The sequence below is a fragment of the Meleagris gallopavo genome, chromosome 6 (assembly GCF_000146605.3).
Source record: "Meleagris gallopavo isolate NT-WF06-2002-E0010 breed Aviagen turkey brand Nicholas breeding stock chromosome 6, Turkey_5.1, whole genome shotgun sequence".
In the NCBI taxonomy this organism is placed as follows: Eukaryota; Metazoa; Chordata; class Aves; order Galliformes; family Phasianidae; genus Meleagris; species Meleagris gallopavo.
Window position 1 is genome coordinate 32,396,396 of NC_015016.2, and position 24,565 is coordinate 32,420,960.

The 24,565-nt window shown below is 34.0% G+C and overlaps 1 long non-coding RNA gene across 1 annotated transcript in view; it reads left to right on the top strand.

Moving 5' to 3' along the window:
• The window catches only part of LOC109368409, a 41,451-nt gene that overhangs the window by 11,421 nt on the left and 5,465 nt on the right, over positions 1–24,565 (top strand). The window contains exon 2 of the long non-coding RNA XR_002116407.1: positions 15,246–15,479. This is a non-coding gene — a long non-coding RNA (uncharacterized LOC109368409). The remainder of the gene's footprint in view (positions 1–15,245; positions 15,480–24,565) is intronic.

A 24,565-nucleotide genomic window follows, 5' to 3' on the forward strand; every position in this document is an offset into this window, starting at 1 on the left:
TATTTCATAAGCCAGTTGTAGAAATCTTTTATCTACTTGAATTACCTTTTCAGTGAAAAATCTGTCTATTAATGCTCTGTTTTAGAAATGCCATTTGTGTTTCTGTTCACTTAGTCCTTATAAATGTCAAAGTGTATTAATTTACAAATCAGTTTGTGCATTTGATACTATGGTATTTTCTCTCTTAAATAGTCACAGGTGTCAAGAAATACAAATGCGTGTTTTTAATCTTGTCATTTAATCTTCTAATCAATTTCAGATTGACAGCTGAATGCTGTTTGTCACCATTATTTTGTAGGAAGAGGAATTTTAAAAAGGAAACAAAATCAAACAAAAGTAATTCAAAAATTGAATAAGCCAATTTACAAAAAAAAGAGAACGTGGAAGCTTAGAAACAATTTGTATTTGTTGGCAGTAAAAACTAACTGCAACCTGATAATCACCTTAGTTAACATTTTACTTTTTCTCTTTGTTAACAATATTATACTTTAATAAAATCAGCTTATTGTTAGATTTTTAAATTTATAATTATTGTTTCTCCTTGTGTCAGCATGGAAAATATTTTCTATGTGATGCAAGTTGTTATTATTTAAATCGGAATCTAATTTGCCAGCTGCTGAGGAAAGAAGTGCTTGACTAAGTGGAAATACTTGTTTAAAAGTACAGAAGCTTAATCTAAGTTCTCAGATTTTCACCTCTCCTAGAGTAAGATATAGATATATATCTTACTGATATAGATATATATATCTTACTGTCAAATGAGCTGCCCTGGAGATACACCAGAGTAACTGAGAGCATGAAAAATGAGATTTAAAGTACATATATTTAAAGATGAAGAAGATTAACTTATGTTTTTCTACTTTCAAAAATATATAATGATTAAAATGGATGACATCCATTCCTTCTCATTACACTCTTGTTTCCTCAAGGAATCAAGAACAGGAATTGTTGATGCACAGCAAGTAACGGCTTTGCTTTATTTTCTTTAGTTTGGTTTTCTCTTTTGGTTCTAAGTTTGAGTTGTAGAACCAAAATTTTTCCCTTTTATTTTAATTCCATCTGATGTTCATGCTTGTAACTGCAGAGAAGCTTCATGAAAGGCCAAGGAGGTTTCACTAAACAAAATTTTATTAGGGCATCTTCACTTAAGCTTTTCAGACAGACTCAACATCTGTCACACTGAGGCATTGTGGGTAAGGAAAGCATGCAGTTAACCATAAGTTGCTAATGCTGTCACAAAAATAACCTTTTTAGTATACATTAATACAGGCAGTATAACATAGAGATAACTTTTAAATTGCAGCAGTTTTCAGTCAAAGTTTTTTTTGTTGTTTTTTAAAAGGAGATAATAGTAGTAAGGGGTGAGTCAGTACCAGTTCTCTCTACTCTTGCTTGAATCCTATGAAGGAGTGCAACTAGGATTTACATCTCCAATAAATAGATAGCTTGAGTGTTTCTATTTTAGCTATTACATTTTAGTTATACTATCTTTGAATCATTGACAGCAGTATTTCATTTTGAGCAGATTAAAATCCTTAATGAAGAATTAGGTTCACAAAATGCAATTTTTTAAAACTTATTAAAAAAAAAAAGGAAGGATCTAAAAATCTGAGTGAATGCTATATCTTACATGTATTTTCTCATATTTTATTCCTTCCATCTATACATCTTTGCTTGTGGGCAAAGTACCTTGATATGCTCGGAGAAGAATAACATCTGTTCTGGGCTTTTCTGGACAGTAAAATTACTAAAGTGTGCAGACTGCACACCTGTACTGGGCAAAGGTACTGCACAGTGGTAAACTAAAACCCTTTAGATTAGCAAAAAACATATTTTGACAATTTCGTCAAAATTCATGTATGCATGCTCTGAGCTAGAATGCTGTTCATACTGATTCTCTACAGATTAAAAACGATCAAGAGAACTAAGTTGGTTTAGAGACGTTTATTCTCACTATGTTCATTATATAAACATATACTGCAACTCTGGGATAGGGAGCAAAACTAATAAATGGGGCTTAAATTTTTTTACCTTGTTCTGTGAAAACAAGATTTTGCTATGTAATAGTCTGTTTCCCTTTCCCCAGAAATAAACTTGGGAACTTACTGGGTGATTTAAGTAGTAAGTTTGTGCTGCAGGCCTGCAGAATAGTCAATCTGAAGCTATATAAAACCACTGAAGCCATTAGGTTGACTCTGAGTACAAGAGCAGCAGGTCCACTTGCTATACTCATTCCTCTCAGGGAAAGATCCTCTCCTGTTCCCCTAGCAAACCAATCCAAGTGCATGCCTCTGCAGGCTGGGAGAATACGTTTTGCCTCTTTCTATGAGAACACAAAGCATATTAATGTAGGTAGGAGATCTGAAGAAGAAAAGGCGGAACTCACAGTTGTGTGTGACAGGAAGTGCTGTAGTGGAGCAGGAAGAGAATTGAAGTATTGTGGCTTAAGGAAAGGGATTATTGATATGTTCATCATAGTGGAGTGCAGTCAAGAAGTCAGTGGCTAGCAACTACAAATACCATAAAATCAGGTGTTAGTTCTCAGAAACAATAATATTTAAGTAGCTTCTATAGAAGACTCACTGTAACTCCTAGTAATTTTTTTTCTTTGTGAATATTTTCAAATTTTAAAATGAAACAAAATGCAAAGCCAAAGCAGAAGGTATGCGGCACATCATCTTGTTTTCAAAACAGGATTGGCATGGGTTTGGGTGAAAGCATCAGGCAAATATCATTGGCAAGGTCAGCCACCTCTTAGTAATTCTGTGTTCCAAGCAATGAGGTGCTGAATGCGGTAGGACACCATTGGGACACATTTATCTCATGTGGAACAGGTTTTTTGTCAATACAGTGCGTACAAATGTTTTATAAATTGTATATTAATATTTTTATGAATGTACTCTGTCCACTTATTTCACAGAGAGAAAATCTTTTAGGTAACAAAACATCTCAATTACAAAAAAAGTGTTGTCACAATCAATACAAATCTCATGTGCATACCCTTGAAGAAAGTTTGGCTAGACATTGAATTTTATTTTAAGAAACCGCAAACCAACCATGTTCTATTTGGACATGAAGAAAAAATAGGTATTTTTTTCTATTCTGCTTTCAGTTATAGAAAATTAAGTGAGGCTTAGTCATTAATTTTACCATCTGATTAAGATTTGCTCAATTAACATCAGCCTCCACTTCAAGTGTGGAATAGCATAACTGAGAAGATTGTATGAAAAATGTTGGCATGTTAGTAAAAAATGAAGCAAAAACTAATTAACAGAATTTAAAATTCTGAATTATTGCATACAAAATAGATGGGAATAGGAACACTATTGAGTTTAATCTAGACACAATTACCAATTGTAGAGGAGTGTGTTTTTAAACTGAAATCATTGTCTCTCTTTAGAAATGAAACTGTTAAGATACGTTGTTTCTTTCAACCCTTACTGATGCTGAAATTTGTCCGGATAAGATCAAAGAGTTCAAACACTGGACAAAGCTAATCATTCTTTAAGAAGGTCTAAATGGGAGAGAAAGTATTTCAGGAACAAGAAGCATTGCTAAATTATTTGAAAGCAGAGGTTGATGTGACTGATCATTGCACGCTTTATTGTAGTGAACTGAAAGTCAAGAATATGTTAATTTCAGATCACTGTTTAATTCAAGTTTAAGTAAAATTACTATTTCTATTCTACTTTAATTTACCAAATCCAGTCCATCCCAGATCGGACTACCAAAAAAAACCAAAAAACAATAAAAATAATAAAAACAAAAACAAAACCACCCTTTTCTGGGAACTCAGATTACTCAAACAATAGTAATACAATGAGGCTACAATACATGAGTAAATGGATAAACAATAACTTTCCCAGTTGTTTAAAGCAGAGAAATTCTGTAATTGAAGTTGCATAGAGTGCCTCTGAAGAAGGAAACGTAGGGCATACAAAATGTATTTTGCACCCCTAAATGACATTCGTACTTTCCTTATCTACTTATTTACAAAAAATGTATGTGTATGGGAGGGGGAAAATACGAAAACCTTTCCTGAAATAACAGCAGTGTATCATACTTTTTTTGCATGCAGCAAAAAATAATATATTTGTTAATCCATGATTGAAGATGATTGGGAAATTTTTTTTCATTTCCTTAATTGGCTTTTCCCTGTATGTTGTTTTACATTTCCATCGCTAAATTATATCAAATGGTAAAATGAAATATCCTATTTTTATTAATATTTGCTTTTTTTTATAAAGCCACAAAATACACTTAATCCTTTTCCTTGAATGTTTGATGTATCATTTAAAACTGCTACATTTCATGTATGTTGTATTTGACTAATTGTTTTGAACTCATGCACTTCTAATGCAAAGATTATATGAACAAAATATTTTTAATGGCAGATTAAATGTAAATTAATGCTAATTGATAGTACTTCCAGGAAAAAAAAAAGAGTAATGCATGCTTCTGAAGACTGTTAGTTGATGAGTTACAAGGATGGTGAATTGCTTTTCTTGCAGAAGTCTGAATACTGGAAAGTGAGACTTAATTGCAATGAATTTTAAGGGATTATAATCAACTGAGCAGTTCTATACATCAAAAAATAAAAAATACTTTTCTTGAAAAGAATTAGCTTTTATGATGTTACAGAATTACTAAATATACTTTATTAATGTCTACAAAACACTGTTCAGGTAACTTTCCCTATGAAATGTCTTCAGTGAAGTGGGGTGAAGAAGCAAAGCAAAGAGCTAGCAATCAGACCTGACCTGTACATAAAGCTGTACCCCTTCACTATTTATTTACCATTTCAAGAGATTACTATTGATTATCACTGTCTTTCCTGTATTTCTGAATTTTATTTTTTATTTTTTACTGCTTTTAAATTATAGTTTTGTCATAATGTAGGCAGTTTTACTATCTTTTTTTAAGATGCTTATTAAATGCTCTAATACATGGAGTCTAACAAAATGCAAAGAACTAATTAATGAAGAGAAGATGCCAACTCCACCAATTGATAATGAGGAATGAAACAAATAGTAACTAAAAAGGGAACATGAACCATGTTTCAGAAATATGCCTCTCTATTTCTTCTTTCTGCTGGTATGAGAAGGTGTATTCAGGGCTTTAGAGGATGCAAAATTAAGACTTTGGACTATCCATGCTTTCTAAGAGAGAATAGACTGATCAAGTTTTCCTGAAATGAGAGGTTCTTGAGTGACTCTCTGGAAGATATGTCCACCTAAGCTGAGGCTGAAAACTATTTGAAAGTATTCTGAAAGGGAAAAGATAAAGGAAATAAACCCTAGAACTCTTCTAAAAGCAACGGGAAACTCTTATTCCTCTTCTGAATGAGTTCCAGTTTATTATTGTGTCAGATACTGGCCTGATACTTAGTGCTTGGATGAATGCCTTGATGAGATAATTCATTTTTTTTCCAGAAACATACTTCCTTTTTGTCTCCTGCTGTGGCTTCATGACATGACTCCCACATGAGTCCTTTTTAATATAGAAAACCGTACGGTAGAATTCAGATTCTGACATGTTTGTTAAAAGATGCTCCTTTTCTGTAATAGTGTCCTCCATCAACTCCCCAGGTTGCTTTCTACCTCAGGCAACTTTCATCCAATGTAGCTTACAATTGTTACCATACAAAGGATCAACCAAGCAGATCTACCACTTGCTGACATCTAAGGGAAGAGATTCCATCTCACTCTCTGTTTTGCATTGATATTCTGCTCTCATTTACTGCAGGTTGCAGTCTGCTGATCCAGCAGGACTTCAACCCAAGCTGGTTTTTTATTTTATTATTTTTTAAAAAAGCATGTTTTTACTTGAATTAGTCGACTGAGTGGCACAAAATTTATGAGACTGGGAAAACTTGCATAGAGAAGATCAGAGGATGGAAATAAAGGAAAGAGTAGGAAGTTTGTGATTGCATAGAAAACTTTAAAGATATTAAGACTGGCTTGTATACACAGAGGTTTCATATTGGAACCCATATTTAATCACATGCATTTATTCTAATGATAGAAGCTGATTCAAAGAGAAAGTAAGACAACAAAGAGAGGGAATGAGAAGTGAAAAAGAGAATTCTCCCCACTGATCATCTGGAAAGGACAGGCATGGGATTCCCAGAAGAATTTTGGAGGTTTCTCCATTGCAGTGATTGGCAATGAATAAGAAGTTTTTAAAACTTATTTTCCTATTGTGCTATACAGTTGTCATCAGGATCTGCTCTAAACTTCCCATTGGTTGCTCCCATTTATGGTACTAGTAGGATTGGTTGGGATATGTGAATTAGGTTGCAGTGATGTGTATTTTTTGCTTGTTAGGTATGTACGTACATATATTTCTGGTTAACATGTAAGTCACCCTGAAAGTAATGCCTCCTATTTATTTTCACGGAAAATACAACAGATGTGAAGAGAACAATAACACTACGTGATAGAACAACTTCTCAGCTAGATAAGCACTGTATTTCAACATAGTTACCACCATTACCTATGCATTTTGGACAATGATGAGGAAGAGCTTACATGCTCTGCTTGTAAAAATCTTCATGACCATTCAAAAAATGGCTTGTACTTCATATTGCTGTCACTGCTGTTGAAAAGTACCACCTGCCACCTCACTGTGTTCACATCCACTGTTTGGTCTTGATAAATTTAATAAACTTCAATTAATGTCAGTGGGTGCCATATTTTCCACGTGGATTAATTCAGTGACAGACCTTTGATTCATATACACTTCCATGTCAGATGCCATTTTGTCAGACTGCCCCTCTGCTGCCATATTACACAGCAACAAAATGTAACAGAATATTGGTGGGAAGATTCAGTCTCTGCTGCCATATCACCAACACCCAACACTGACATCTTTGGCCAACGTAATAAAATATGAGGCATTTCTTTCAGAGCTGCTCTCTATTGTGTACTTAATTTCTATTTTGTTGTGTATGGTCTTTGTGGTTTTTAATAGAGAGAACCAAGAGTGAGATAAGGAAGGAATGTCATGAAATCAGTCTTAAACCAGCAGTAGGTGCTTCCCATCTCTATCAAAGCTTGCAGATACAAGACTGTGAAAACAACAGTATAAGAAAGAACAAGAACGTACCAACTATAAAGGAAAAATAATGCAACAGGCATCATGAAAACTGCCTCTGCAATGCAGGTTAATTCTTATGGGGTTTCAAGTAGGAGTCCCATAGCATTACTAAGAGACTGTGATACCTGAGGCACTGTGCAACATTTATTGCAACAATATTTTCAACATAGAATCCGTATATCATGTTTTCTCTGCTTTTGTGAGAAAAGCAGAGAATTTTTGATGGGCCAAATTTCACAGTTATTTTTACCTAGCAACTCTAGATTTTGTGAAGTTTTCATCCAAGACTGTCAGAGTTATTATTTCTATAGTAACTTCAGGAAGTTGCTTTATACTATTATGCATGATATCTGTAAAAACCCTATTTTTGAATATTTACACATATGAGAAACTCTGAAATCAAGTGATTTTCCTATATTGCAGCATAATCCAGGAGAGGTCTGATTCCCATTTTATAGACATATTTTTATTAGAATAAAAACAACAAGAAGCAACATTCTTTCCTCTTAACTCCTAAGAATTTCCAAATAAAAAATTAGTTTTAAAGTACCTCACATAAAGGTGCTCTTTGCCATTTATCTGCTAGAATGAATGACGTGGGTAAGGGCAGATGTACTTACACAATGTTTAGAGACTACCTACGTGCACATATTACTGAAGCATTCTTCTGATTCCTTTCATGGAGTATTTACTGATATTAATCAGTTGCTATTCCTTTAAGGGAGTGTTTGGTCTAGTTTAAACATAAATGAATGGAGTCTCCATAAGTTTTCGATATGATAGATGTAGGTGCTTCTTCTTATAAACCCCTTGGAAAAATCACTTCTCACAATTCCTGTGGATGGCTCCTTACCCAATACAGAGATTTCCTTGGCTAACAGGGAGTTTATTAACATCATTTTGGTGAAGTCATAAAATCACGTAATTGTAGAATGGCTTGGATTGGAAAGGACTTCAGGGATCACATGTTTCTAATCTCCAAGCTATGAGCAGGGTTGCCACTCACCAGATCAGACTGGCTAGGGACTCATCCAGCCCAGCCCTCAACATGGCCAAAGATGGGGGCATCCACAACTTCTCTGGACAGCCTATTCTGGCACCTCTTCACCTTCTCAGTGAAAAACATCCTCTTGACGTCTAATGTAAATCTTGCCTCTTCAGTTTAAAACAATTTAAGGTGTGGTATTATGGCCACCAAAGTTATAGGAGTTTGAGAAACACATGAAGGCTTTTCTGCTGATGTCTAGGATGCTGCTAGTTAAATTGTCTGACCATTTTAATATCTCTATAAATTTTTACATTCAAAGCAATATCTAGAACAGTAGAGACCTTTCAATTTTTCTACAAACCATTTTGACATTCTCTGAATGTACAAGGACTTTCTTTCTCACGCAGTACTGTAATCGGTAACGAGTATCTGCTGGCATTTGATTAAGGCATTCTCAATTTGCTTTAGTCTGAGCTTTGGCAAAACAAGCCAAGAACTCCACCTACTTTCCTAATAGTCCCGGCATTTGATTGCAGCATTTTTACATTTAATTCCTGTCAACCTAAGGCTGTATTCGTATTGTCTTGCAAGTACTGTGGCAACTGTTTTTTTTTTTTTGTTTTTTTTTTAATGTAAAGCTTTTTGTTGAGCAAGATTATAATTTGTATGTTTTGACAAAGAAAACTGACAGAAAAATTACTCAGTTACCTATCATCACTGATGAGCTGCAGAACACTTGATAGATTATATTTTTCTAGGGTGTAGGAGATTTAGGTTTTGGATCAATTACTGAAAACTTGTCTAGTGTTTTTAGTGAGTCTTCCTGATGCAAGTAATTGTAACCTCAAGCAGCTTTTTGGGGACCGGAGAAAAGAAAAGAAAATTACTTTTGTTTCGTCAGACAATGAAAATAGCACTAACTATAGAAATGCCAAAGGTTCATCTGTGTTACCTAGACTATTTTTGGTTTGTTTGTTTAAAAAATAAGTTTGTTTTTTAAAAAAAGCTAACATAAATAGGCCTAGTTTTATGTAGAAATGATTAAACTTAAGGCTCTGGAAGGCGTTGTGCTGTTTCTTGTCTGAACTATGTTCTGATGCTCAATTCAAGATAATTTTTAACAGCAGTTTTCTTCCAGTGCCTGATTTTCTTTTACTGATACAATAAATAGTGCATATTATTTTGTTTTTCTTTTAAGGTAACCAAAAATCTGATGTTTGTACTGCTTGTTATGGCTTTATGGTTTTTGATATCAGCATTTTGCATCATAACAATATATAGCGCACTGGGCATTAAAGAGTTAATGCTCAAGTTCCATGGATCATGTAGTTCTGGGTACCTGGTTCTCAGAGGAGAACAACAACTATGTACTACATACTCCAGAGGACTTTTTCTGTTTCCATTTTCTGTTCAGAGGGAAAGATAAAACTGTATATCATGAGATGTGCCCTCTTTTTCCTTCTGTTCTTCCCAGCTAGACATCTCACCTCAGCATTAGAGTATAGCCTTTGGTTTCTCGGACACTTTCTCTCATTTTATTTATTAACTTCAATTCTAATTATATTGTATTATCAGAATGCAAGATAACACATTATATCTTATTTTCTCATCAGATTGATGCTGCAGTTTTGTTTTTAGGCCCATGTCCTTACCCTTTTCCCTTTCCTGGGGCATGGGTCCATGGGTACCCCGGGTACCCCCACCCCACTAGCCCCAGAGCCAGGCTGAACCAGCCTATAAAACACTGAAACTACCTATTTATATCTGTATTACGCACTGCAAGTAAGTCCCAGATGTTTGGACTTCATGGACAATATGATAGGAAAGTTTTTATAGCAGAGGTGAGATGACAGAAGGACCAGCATGATAGAAAGGTGCAGGGAAGCTTCACTAAGGAGGGATCTCCAGGACGTGAGGTCCTCCCCTAGTGGCAGTCAGCCCGTAAATGAGGTCTAAGAGATGTGGAGCCAGGCTCTACCCCTTCTGGTCACGCGGGTGAATTATCTTCACCAGAAGTCCCCGGGCTGGCGGAGTCCTTTCCCCAGGTGCTCAATCAGTAGTTCAGGCCATGACTCAACAGTTCCCATACCAATATGGATACTATTATTTGGATATTCTGTACGTGGAAATGAAAATTTCCACATGGATAAGAACTGTGTATTGTATATGCAAGGCCAGACAGATGAATGTGTGATAGTGACAGAAGCAATCACCACGCACTGATGAATATCAGTGGGTGTAATATATTTTTCACATGGAGGAATTCAGTGACCTTTGCTTCGTGTGCACTCGATGTCAGACACTGTTCTGTCAGATTGTCCCTCTGCTGCCATTTTTCACATGGCTACAAAATGTTGGGAAGGTTGAACCTCTACTCCTATACCATCCATCACTGAAATAATGAGCTAACATAATAAAATAGAAATATTACTTTCAGAGCAGCTCTTGTACAGTTGCATAATGCAGGCTCTTGCTCATCACTGGTGAATGCCTGATACATGTGACTAGGTTAAAAGTAAAAAAAAAAAGTAGTTTTGTAGCTGAGAATGTGCTCTATCAAATAGTGTTATTGTTCTCTTTGTATCCGATGTAGTTTCCATGGAAATAAGTATGAGACATTACTTTCAGAGTGATTTTCAGTTTTGATCTCAGTCACATTCAAAATATAGTAGTTTGTAAACCTGCTTGAACTCTAATTAAATCTCACTTGTATCTAAATGTGCTGACATAAAACTAAATGCTTTCATATTCTATTTTATTCACTCAGGTATATTTAACAACTGTTAATGGGATCATGTTCTCTTTAGCAGCAGTTTGAATCTGAAATGAGTGTTCGCTTGTTAAGTTCCCTGTGGAGTAACTATGGAATCGAATCAAAGTGTAATAACTCCTTTCACCTGGAATAATAGTGGACTTTTTCCAATTCTATAGTGTCTATGTTAGCCTCTGTTTTGTGAATGTAACTTTCTTCATTGCTAGGGACTTATTTTCCTTTGTTATTTTCCCTTTATGTTTCATAAATAATGTAATATGTAAAATTAGAATGGTAGTTGGCTGTGCTTGGTTGCACAAGTAGTCAGATAGATGTTATCTTCACTCCAAAAGAGGATGACATGCAGAAACCATCTGGAGTTTGATGGAAAAGAACAGTTACAGGAACAGGGAAAGCACAACAATGAGGTTCACAGCAGACACAGCTATGCGATTAAAGTAGAAAACCTTTTTGTCTTTTTTTTCTAAGTAAGATGACAGTAAGATTTATCAAGGGAGTGCTGAGTTTAAATGTTACACGGTGTCATTACAAACAGTCACATAAATTGTGTGCATTAATTATGAGCAGAGAATTGCATAATAACCTTTTCCTTTAATTATCTCAATTCTAAAACACTGTCATGGGATTTTTAACAAACCTGTCCCTCTGGTTTGTGTAGCACATGATAAAAAATGGATCTGTTTCTTAGGTTACAATTTTTGAACATCTGAACAGTCATCGAACAACTGGCAACTCTGTGCCAGCATATGATTGAAAGCGAAGCTAACACAGTTATGGTTCAGCTTCCTTAATTGTCCTTGAATTTATGCTGTGTATGTGGCAGAGATTTCTGGGAACGATATGAGTCTTTCGTTGATCAATGTCCTATCTACTTCAGTCTGTCCTACTTCCAGAGACAATACGTGCATGCAAGCTCCTAATATTCATTCTTGCAAACTGTCATGTGAAAAAGTCATTTCATCTTTATAGAAAATTAATATAAATGAATTGTAGCTGAAACAAATCTGATTTAAAATTGTTCTGAGTACTTGTGGAACATCTATATGGTATTCATCCATCTCTGCAGTCTTTCTGTTAAAGGAAAACTTTAGTTAATTTGTAGTGTCTAAGTAGATTGTCCTTCTTTAACATTTTTAAACGCAGTCTTTATATGTCATACGCAGACTTGAATCTACAACCAAATATTTTTGTCTGAAGCTAATATGTAAATGTTTGGAATAATTTTAACTACTTTCCAGTAATATAGAGCACTTGACAACATTTGAGTTTATGAGAGCTACTCGTGGTTTTGTCAGTCTATTCTGAAAGGGTCCATACGACTCACAATTACATTTTTTCTGGAAAGCTATGGAATTTAACTTTGATGTTTACTTATCTAAAAAAAAAAAAATTAGGAAGTCCTTACGGTAGTATAATATTGTCACCTGACACCAAATCCAACCAACTTAAATAACTTAATATTCATTACGTTATGATAATTCTAATAAAGAGCAGCATGGAATTGAATTTCTTGTTATTATTACAGAAGTGTTGCAAGCTATGTATGAATATATATGAGAACAGGAAAACTGCTATGTTTGTATCACTCACTGCAGCTGTCTTACTGTTCAAAGATAAGCAAAAGTGCTGGCTTCTAGTCTATACATTTCTGATAAATTCTAGTCTAAATAAAATTTCATTCTTCCTACTCTGAAATTTAAGATCTAGCAATCACCACAGAACATTGAACTAAATTTTTTGTTTATTATTTGCATGAAACTGAAGCCTAATTGATACGTATTTTTACCTTTGATTCTTGAATGTTTTCGGTGTTTTTTTTTTTTCAATGTATTATGGTGCTTTATGTGCGTTATCAATAGCAAGTGATATTAAAGATATCAATTATTATATATAATTATATACATAATTATAATAATAATTATTATTTACAATTAATAATTAATAATAATTATATATTAAATATATTAATTATGAAAAGCAAATAAATTACAAGAACATTTTAAGGTAAGTATGAGAAATTTTACTTTCTGTATTAAAAAAATGATAATAGTCTCTAAAAATATTACTTAAGAATTCTGTGAAATAAAGATGACTATTGGACAAAAATATGTTGCTTCATTGTTAAATATAATAAGGAATTGCTTTAATAAATGATTTAAATATTTCTTTCAGCTTACTAGTTTATTTGTCAGACATCATTAGTTGCCAGATTTTAACTTCAACCTCAAAAAAAAGAAACAGAACAGGAAATTATCTGTTTGTGTTTTCCTAAAACTAATTATTTTCTGCTATCTGTTATCAAAATGTGGAAGCCTTACCAGATACCTGCTGCGTTTATTAGAAATACTGTTTCTTATTCTAGTCAGCTTTGGTCTTTAAAAAGTAAATTGTTTTCTGTTACAAAAGTTAAACTAGCCAAAACTTTTCTAGGTGTTCTAGATGTAAATGGCAGAAGTTTGGCCATCTTAAGTTTTTCATAAAATAATATACTTCATAATGATATTCAAACACTTTTACACCCACAGAGCATCATTTCTACCCTTCTGCCCTTTCAGTGTTCCCTGTTATGTTTCTTGTATTTCAAAATATAAATGATGATAGCAATTAAAAAACAAAACAAATTAAAACAAAACAACTCTTTCCATTACAAAAATACATTTTAGACAATAAGAAATTGAAGAGTAAATTAATTTAGCTACAAATGTACTTGGGATATAGAATCTGCAGGTCTTACACTGTAATGCTATCATTAAATTGCTGTGCAAGCATATGATTTTATTTATTTTGGCAGTGTGGGGATTTAGTTTTGTGTTGATGGGAGAAGCAGTATGTCAGTGCATGACTGGTAATGATACTTCCTCCCTAGTTAGGTAAATAAAAATGACAAGTAAAGTCAAGTACTGCACTGAACTAGAATGTGTTTTTAAAATATGTTTTTGGTAAAAAAAAAGCAGCATCTATTTTATTTTAATAATCATTTACTGAAAGACTTTAATTAGATTTGAGCAAAAAGTGAGTAACAGACATTGTCTAATGAGCAAATAAATCACTTCACGAACTTAAATATTGACTTAAAAACACTGAACAACATCAGCCTTACTATTTAATTCCCTGAGCTGAATCTGATGGAATTTCATGGATGTAAAACACTTGTTCTGCAAGTCTGAAAAAGATTAATTTTTCTGCTATTTTATTTATGCATCCTGTATGTTTCCTCCCCATTCATGAATAATATATCTCTATATGGAGATTGGGCATAGTAATCTGATTTTTTCATTAAAATAGACCTTTTTTTTTTTCTGTTCAAATTTATGTATATTTATGAATTTACACTTAGTTACTAGTATTTCCCCTTAATACACATGCAAATCTATATGCGTATAATTTGAAAATATGAGCAATATCTGTCTCAGGACTAGGCTGTTCTTGGTAGCAATCTCTATTGATATTAATATTAATATTCCTGAAGAAACAGTAGACAAAAAATATTCTTTCCGCCCTCATTGTGAAGTTTAGACAGATTTCTTCTTTCTTTTATTTTTAAGAACTTATTTAGAAAATGGCTCTGTGCTAACTGAAAAATAAGTACAGTGCTACAGCTTTAGATGTAAGTTGAGGAAGAGGGCTTATTGCACAAAAAAAGACACTTCCACAAGGTATGGAAATGAATCATCATTCTGCAAAATTTGTATAAAGATTTGAACTGAAATTAGAAACTCCTTTTTTTGGTGATTGATATCCATGTCAAAATATCATTCTTGAATTTATAGTAAGTTAGCTGCATTTTGAATGCCCTTGAACAGTATAAAATGCATTAAGGTTTGACAGAGCTGTGACTCCCTTGTGCCATGTGAGAAAAGAATAATGAAGCTCTGGGAAGATGGGGCTTTTGAACAAAATCTTTCCCCTTCCCCCCTCCAAAAAAAGTCTAAACAAAAGTCTAAAAAGATTTAATGTAGCCCCATAACATATGTTACCCTAATTTTAAGGATTCCCTTGCAAAATTACATGAAAGAAATTAATGTGAGTGTTGCTAAAATACATTTTTAACATATTTAGCTTTTATTTAAGTTAATCTACCTGTATCTGCTCAGCCTGGGGAAGAATCAGAGTGGAAGCATAATGTAGCACCTTTGAAACTTTATCATCATTCTGCTCAAGTGTTGTTTGGATGTGCTAATACTCATCTTGGTGTTAATTATAAATTATTGCTTAAGGATCTAGTGAGGCTTGATCGTACAAGAGAAAACATCATGTTTGCAGACAAATGGGACTTTTTAATATATTTGTCTATTTGTGTCTTCCTACAAAGCTGAAAGAGGTATTATGTCAAAAGACACCGAATTCAGACTGTAATTCATGTTTTACTTTTATATTCTTCTACAGATAGTAACTTCATCCTTGCAAATGCTCAGGTGGCTAAGGGATTCCCTATTGTTTACTGCTCAGATGGCTTCTGTGATCTTGCTGGATTTGCACGAACTGAAGTCATGCAGAAGAGCTGCAGCTGTAAATTTTTACTTGGTGCTGAAACAAACGAGCAGATGATCCTTCAGATTGAGAAATCCTTGGAAGAAAAGGTAGAATTCAAAGGAGAAATCATGTTCTATAAAAAGAATGGTAAGTTTTTCTTTCCTGTCCCAAAAAAAATGAAACTTAGTATTAACCTGTATAAATATGTATTACACATCTCTATTTAGATATTTTGAATGTCCATAATCAGGAACGGGAAGAGATATGAGTGCATTTGGGTACATGTGTCATTGTATTATTAATATTATTGATTTTATGTACCAGTGTATCAACTGATATGTCAGCTGTCTGACAAGTAATTAAGATGTGCAGAAGAATAAATTCAGTGCCCTGTACTGTATTGTGAGACACTGCATATCAGCACTCAGTATGATACTGTGTTTTCTTACATCGAAATCCTCATACCTTTCTGCTGAAACCCTAATTCAAAAATTAACATTCACCACAATGTAGGCAGTATGTAAATATTTCAGTCCAATAAGTAAAATGCTCAGAAATTGAATGATCCAAATGATGAATACAATAACAACTTTTATAAAAAACAGGTAAGTACTATATGTAGAGTTAAATTTATGTGTGTACGTATTGCCACATAAAAGATTCTGAGCCTTGAGCAACTCCACAAACTTCAGTAAATTTTGAGATGCAGTGCCAAAGCTTTCACTCCTGTAATAGGGCATTTATTAGAATGCTTTGCATAGTAATGGATGGAGTGAGCCTTGGAAGAAAGCACCTCATGTTGTACATTCATTAGCTTGCTTCGTCATAATTTCTTTCAATGTACCTATTCTGTAAGTGTTGTAAGTGTCATTATTCATATGATCTTTGAACTGTGCTGCTGGCCACAGATGACTTTAAGTGTGAGATACTGATAGGATTGTAACCACCCCAATGGTGTAGGAGTTTTCTTGTGCACTTGATGATCCACAGGCTTAATAAATCCACTGATCCTCACTGAGTATCATCTTATGTTCTATTATGAGGCTAGAATTTCTAGAGATATGTTTAGGCCTTGTATTTTCCTCTTAGATCCTGTTTATGTCTTTGCTAATGATACAATACGCCCTCAAATATTGTTATTATAATATTAAATACTTTTAATTGTTCTTTTCTAATAGTAATAGATATATAGTATCAAGAAGGTAGGCAGTGATTTAGAGTGTTACTAGAAAGCAGCCTCTTACCCTGACTAATACAAAAGATGTAATTGTTGCTTAGTTGGTTTGTGTTCATGTCCATGTTCATGTATTTTTCACACTGTAAAAGTTATTTTGAAGATGCCTTCTTTGTTGTTTTTTGTTTGTTTTGTTCAATAGAGGGAGAGACTCATATCTCCTAGAATTCAATAGTTTATGTTTTTCAGGAAGATTACTGTAAAAAAAGTTTCTAATCTGTACATCATGTCTGAATTTAGGAAAAAAAGATCTTATTCCAGAAACATAAGGGCAGATATTGTTTTATAATGATGGCTGGGCACATTGAGAAGATATTTCAATGAATGTATACAAAAGAAGCATAGCTAACGTATTCATTTCACTGGCTTGTTTATGCAGGAAAATTGTGATTCCTTTGCACTGCAAGAGATGCTTGAAACATTTAATAGGTATGATTAATACAGGTACTAATAAATTTCAGGTCAATTTGCTTAGCAATTAAGCTTCTGAAACATAGATAAATAGGATAAAAGAAATCCCACAATCCATTCTAGTTACATCCTTGTATATAATTTGTCTGGAAGCCATTCTGAGACTTACTGTGATTATGAATAAATTTCCGTGAGCTCCTATTGTATTTTTTTTTCTCATGAATTTCTATGCTATTGGAAGCCGAAATTAGTAGGTATTAAAATAACATGAGACTATTCTTGAATAAAAGCAATATCTCAAATATCTCAAAAATATTCCTTTCTTTTTCAACAGAGCTTCATAGTGCAGACATTGAATTTGGTAAATCATACCAAGTTTTAGCTGAATTATTTGAGTTTTTTCATAATAGAAATTGAAACTCTGAAGCAGTTAGATTTATTTGATATTGATAGGGAGAAAAAAAAATACATACATGTCTGTTAACAATATTTTAAGACATAAGTGCTTTGAGACTAAAGACCCCACAATGAATGGATATTCTTTAGTCTTACCACATACTGAAAATAATTTTTAAAGGGGTTAGTGCCCAGTGTAATACCAGGAGCAAATATCAAGGGGAAGCAAGAAAATAGTAATGTCTGAATGCCATAGAGTAGCATGTCAGTGTTCTGTTATGAGTTTGGGGTATCATTGTGAAGCTAGGTGTCTGACTTTAGTCCACTGTTCAGTTACAACCCTATTCTCTAGGCCTAGCTACAAGATCGAATAAATACTGTCAGGGATAACAACAGATTTGGAGACAATTCTGAGCTCATTGAATTGACTGAAACATCCCTGAGTGTATGCCTTTTAAACTTAATAATGAGCACAATATGAGGATAAGAAAGTATTATGAGAAAATAGCATGTATGTACGAAAGAGCTTATTCCTGTTTTTCTTCTGGATTTGATCTAAAATGTAGACACTAGAACTTTAGGTGTGCATATAATTGCGTGGGAAAGAAATGAAAATTTTCAAAGTTGAATGTGTGTTGATTGTTTTTTAATAACCACAGTTTTCAACATTTTCAGTTTGATTTCAACTCAATTTAAAACTGATTTAGTTTTTATCATTAAATTGTGTTGTTCATTCTAAACATGTAGTGACTCATGTTTGGGACTTAAAGATCTAACTAGTTTTCAACTGAATTTAATAAGTTTAAGTATAGAACCTCTAACGGTTATTTATCTCTAGGAACTGCAATAGCACTTCTGCTCAGAAATTGTTAGGAAAATGAGTGCTTGTGCCTATAGCAACTATAGCATTCCACATGCAGTTTCATAGGAGTTTCAGACTGTGGTGAGCAAAACTAGCATGTAAGAAGTTGGGTGGGGAACTGAGTAAGGTGGGGGAAGAAATATAACTTTTTATTGTCTTGATCATTTGGTTTGGGTTCATAACAGGAAGGTGATCTTCACTCATTGTACTCTCACCTAATTAGAAAACAATTCTCCTTGAACTGTGACTTTTCTCTCTGTGTTCTTCTTTTGTCATTCTGGCAAATCTTCATAAAGGCATAAAATGGCTGTACCTTCCCATGCTGACTAGTTTCTGCCTAGTAGAACAGAGCAGTGTTAGAACTGTTGACAACAGCTTCAGACAGAGATGTCTTTTGGAAATTCCACTCAACACATAACTTTTGTTGTAGTTTTAAAATACATTTCAGTTTTTTATTCAGTTTCTAATTTTTACATTTTAGTTACAGTGCTTTCAGCAACAAACATAACTATTTTATAACAGTAACTATTAAAGACAAGAAATTCAGATTGTTGCCTTCTTCTGAAATTTTTAAATGATTATATATTTGGAGTCATTTTTTTTAATATAATTATCTCTTACTATTTCTACACTTACTTCAAATCATCTGCAACAAATTGAGTTGTCAATTATGACAACAGAAATGCAAAGTAACTTCTTTAAACTCCAGTAGCTTCATGCATCTCCATTCTAGAATAATCTGAAAGCAGATGGACACTTCACTAAAGAACTACATTTAAACAATCTCTTCTTTTTCCCCCTGGCAGATCACTGACAAATTTATCAACAGCAAGTACATATAGTTAAATAAGGTTTTCATGATTCCCCAAACTGAAGTACGAACAAGAAGCAGATTGGATTCTTTCAATTTCTGTTACAGCCTAAGGGGATGCTACAACAAGCCTTATAATCACTGGCTTAATCCAGTTTAAGCTGTCCTTCCTCAGCTGCTGAGAACATCATATTTTGGTTCCATTTTAACCCGTCAATCTAATTTCCTACCTCAGAATCAGTCTATAGCCTTTTAAAAGATGTCTGTTCTTAAACACACTTTCTTGTGACTCTTGTAGTAATCCTACAATCTTCTTTCATAGAAAAGAAATTTGGTCTTGTGAATATGTAATTTGTGTGAAGCACTATGTAATCAGCAACGTCTACTTTTGATTTATGGACTTCTGAGAGGTTGTAGTGTGGTGTCCGATGTGTCTGTGCCCTGCTAGTCAGCAACAGGGCTGGTGTTTCTGGATAACATCCCTTCTGTAATAGGAATGGAGCAAGTAGGTGTTGCTGGAATCACCATTACAAGTTGCCTTAGGACCTGACAGCATGATGAGTTGCGTTCATCACAGAGACTCATAGGACACGGTGTTGTCTCCTACCTGTAAACTCATTTAAGCACTTTCTGAGATATGTCAGGCTTTGTAGCTTCTATCTTCTGAGGGTTTGGCAAATCAGTCATAAAATCAAAAAGATGCAAAGCTATTCTCAATTATTTAATTCCAAGACTCAGTGCAATTAAACCAGGATATTTTATATTTTCTTATTAGTGTTTGAAAGGTTCTGTGCTCTTGTCTAAAAGAGAGCTCTGAACTAAAATATGATTTCAGATGAGTGGAATAGGAATGTAGAAAGAGCAAAAGCCTCACTGAGTTACTGGATACCATTGGGCAAAAGTCGTTCGAAGTCAAGGGAGTAACGGCATTCTCAGATGAGCAGCAATCATATTCACAGGCAAAAGCCTTAATACAAAACATCATCTATAGCCTCTGCTATGCTTGACTGTACTTGAATAAGATGGTTATAGGAAGTCAAAGACTCCATACAGTAATTGTGTTTGTTATGTGATCTACGTAAAGCAAATAAAGATTTTTTGGGGGGTAGTATGAGCATGATTTTATTTAAAAATAAAGAAAATGAATACATTTTAAAGAAATTTAAGGAAAATGAGTTTTTCTTGAATTTTTTTTTTTAAATACTTTTATTTTGTACAAAAAGCATTGTGCTCAGAAATGGTATCCTTTTTTTTTTCCATCAAGAAGTTTAAAGGTCTAAATTTAATTATTGTCTGAAAATAACCTGTTTTCAGACAGGATACTTTATCACTGTGAAGCATAGGATTTGAACAGTATAATTTTAATATGAACTAACTTTCTGCTTTAGCAGTCTCTCAAATTGTTTTTGGGAAACATAAATCCCAGCAGATAGAGAAGAGGCATTTATTAGACATCTTTGGTTGAAGAAAATTAAAACTTTCTGTGTAGAAACATCAGTTTTCTACTGATGTCTTGTTGCTAATGTACAGGAAGTCCCTTGAAAGTTGTTTGCGGGAGAATTCCTAGCAAAGTGACCTCAGCACTGCTCTACTTTAGAATGTGGCCTAAAAATAAGCAAGTTAAAATCTTTTGTGGTTGATTTGCTCACATCATCTAAAATATAATACGAAGTGCAGGACAGGTGGGGGAAAATGAAAAAGGCAAGCAACACTGAGAAATGAATCTGATGGTAGTATCTACCAGCAATCACATAACCCTTAATCAATAGCTTGTACCTTTATATAAGCATCTTTTTTCTTTTTTTTCTTCCTCCTTTCCATGTATCTCAATAATAAAGTGGTAGGAAATATCAGTGATTTTAGGGAAACCTGTCTTTTAAAAAGAAGTGTACTTGTGCATAGAAACCACGTACTTATTTTCCTGTTTTCAAAGAACAGAATTTTAGCTCCTTTTCTCTGCTAACATTTCATATAGCCTTGAAGTATGTGGACTTTACAGAGAATTTCAGCTTTGCTGTGAGAGCAGCAGAAGGGGAGGATGGGGCAGGTGTCAGTACTCTGGCACATACTGCAGAGAATTGGGTGACACCATCATTGAAAGTCTGTGAGGAGACAAAACCAAGGAATGAGCTTCAGTTAGAAGGAAAAAAAAAAAAAAAAAGGAAGAGGGAGGGGCAGTAAAATCCCATGTGTTATCTGGAACATCCGAGACGTTTTGCTGTAATTTAAAAAGACTTCAACAAAACCGCTGCTGTTCAGTAACTGACAATGCTAAGACTTTGTTCCAGTGGCACTTGTCATGACATGGCTAATCGTTTTTTTTCAATAGCAGTATGATTTATTGAAAGCATACTTATGATCCAAGAAAAGATTTATTCTTCCAGAAGCATGTTGATAAGTAAATAAATCTACGTAAGAGTTTCCTGATGCTTATTGCATTGTTACAAAGTGATAAGCCTCTTATTGCTTACACATTCTTACAGATTATTGTTTCCACACAGGCACTTTGGGCTTCCAGATCTGAATGGTTATGCTGTATGCACTTTTTATTTTTATTCTGTTAAGATATAGTTCATTATGCCACCGTTTACACATACATTTTAAGAAGAAATTTAAGTATTTATCTTGTTGCAGGATCCTGGATTCAAACAACTTGCTCTTCAAATTTTCTCATATTTTAAATCAGATTCAGCAAAACTTGGCTTCTGTTCCCAAGCTTTGAAATGAGTTAGGCTGTTGTTTGATTAAAGAAAAAAGTACTATCTCTCCTTATGTCTCCTGCCTCCCATGTGCTGACATTTTCCTCATTTTTTTTTATGATCTTCAAAATCTTTTATTGGATCATGCTGCAGAATGTAATTGCTACGTCTTCCGTTTAGAATTTCATTGAATTCTTGCAGCAGCTTTACATTTTTTTTGTTCTTGTTTTGTTTTGTTTTGTTTTGGAATAATTGCAAGTGGCTCATGGTTAGCACTGTCTATTGAACTCCATTACTGCTTTGGCTTGGGGAATTGCAGAAGCAGTGTGATTTTATAGAGCAGTTAAGAAAAGGTTAAAGTCTACACTTTCCAAATTGCAGGGCTGTTGTAAAACTTCTCAATGTGCAAGCATAGATTCTGATTACAGCATGTGCTCACATAGATTCAAATAGTGAACTGGGAAGATTAATCCTCTCTACAGCATTATATAATTCTACAATGTGTATTTCAAAGCCCTTCTGCACAAACCCCTAAAATTGGCAGGAGGGTATTATTAATCCAGATCTGTGACACAACTCTTTAGCAGGTCCCAGTCTTGTCCCCCTCCTTCTAGATAGGTACTTGTGGGAACAAAGTCAAGAGCAGATTAAAATTCTTGAATTATAGTCTCAGCAGAAAATCCTCAAACATGATTGAAACTGTCAATGAATATTTACAGGATAAAAATAAAAAAAACCATCAGTGTGCCCCCATGGTCAAGAAGGCCAAAGGTATCCACTGGAACAGGTTGCCAAAGGAGGTTGTGGATGCCCTGTCCCTAGATGCTTTAAAGGCCAGGCTAGACTTATAACTATTACCAAATAAGGTAGCAAGAATATTTTAAGGCAAGACTTTAACACTTTATCGATTGGATAATTAAGTATATAACTGCATTTCCTTTCTTCAGTTGTATAAACTACTTTTCCTAGGAGTTAGCTGACAAAATAAAATACCTTGTAGTATTACAGGTATAACAGAGTAATGATCAGCGGCAGGAAAATAAGTTGCAGATTGCTCGTATTTATGCTAGTATTACTGATGCCTTTTGCACATTTCCTTGACTTCACCAAGTTTTTAGATAATCCTGTGTATTTTGCTAATTGTTATAAATGTAATCTGGTAAATGTATTACATCAGGGAAGTACTTCTTAAATGCATTTTTCTTTTCTAATCTGGATAGAGATGGGGAAAGGAAATTAGAGCAGACAAAAAGTAAGTAGCACACATAAGGATAATGAATGTCACACGGGTTTAATGGGCACTGCTTAGTTTCTCTGCTTTTGCTCAGTGAAATTGCAAATGTAACTAGAGGATTTTGAAACAAAGAATTTCTTTAAGTAGGAAAGGTTGTAGAAAGTAGATATAATAGGAGAGGTAGGAAAGCTGAGTAAACAAAGCCAAATGTAGTTCATAAATTAGCATAAAATGTGTACAGCAGACTGCACTGGGGGCTGCATATAAATAAATAAGTAAATAACATTTAGAGAACATCAAGATTGGAAAAGTCATGTACTCAGACTAGGAGCTGACAAGACAAAGATACTATCCATATAAATAAATTCAGAATTTGGGGTAGTGAAGTAAGTCTTTCTGTGCCTAAAACAGTAAGTTTGCAGCAATGCAAAGACTGAAGGTTTCTCTGCTGTACAGTGTCTTCTTGGAAAATGAACATTCTTTCCCTTTCCTCCTCATGGGAATAATGGCAGAAGAATTATACATGCTGAGAAATATGACATGAATAACTGAGTTCCCTGGCAATAGTGGGAATGGGCACTCAAAGAGGGAGGAGAAAACATGGGGAAAGGATTTTCATATTTTCTCATGAGACTTGATAAATTTAAGAGACTTCATATGTATTCTATCACCTACACAGTTGTGCAGGGATATCTTTAATGGAAGTTTCTAAATCACTAAGGAGCTCTACACAATTAATTGTTATATATTTATTCATATGGAACCATATATATATATTTTACCTTGTTTTTAAAGTATTTTACCAATTACATTCCATCTATGAAGCTCTTGGGATTTCTCAGCATTCTCGTTTGAGACTTTTTAAATTGACTCTTAAAACTTTCAAGGAGAGCTTCTTGGCCATGTGTTCTTGAGCTTTTTTCTACTGCCATGAAAGTGTTATTAAAAACCATCAGTGACTATATATGTCAGTTATCTGATATCCCATATGTCTTCTTGTTAGTTTTCTTGCAACATTGTCAGACCAAAGACTGTCACCAGGATATCGTACATAAGCTGTCATCAACAGTAGCATAATTCAAGGAAAAATTAATAGATTTTTTTTTAGTACTTGCATGCCATTTCAGAAAAAAAAAAATATGGAGAATAATGAAATGCTTATTTGCTTAAAGTAGCAAAACCTTCTATTAACTGTGTTAATTGATTAGTGTCAAAGTTTTGGTACTGAAAAGAGAGAAAGTGCTCTAATTACAGCTCTGCTTTCTCTTTCATCTACATTCCCTTTCTTTTTAGTTCAATCACTTTTTTTATAAGAATTGTTTCCTTCTTTTCTCTCTTCAACAAAATTTTGACACCTTGTCAAAACGACAAAACATTCAAAACAAAATGTCATCAGCGATGCTGGAATATTTGGATGAACTAACCAAAGAGCCACCTTAGTTTCCCCATAGAAAGTCTATGGCATTCTGCTGTCAGTTGTGGAGTGACAGCCACCTTCTGTGGTGGAAAAGGGAAAATGGTCCTGCTAAAAAACTTCTCCGGTAAAATAAAATTAAAATTAAGCATCAGCTTTATTTTGCTAACAA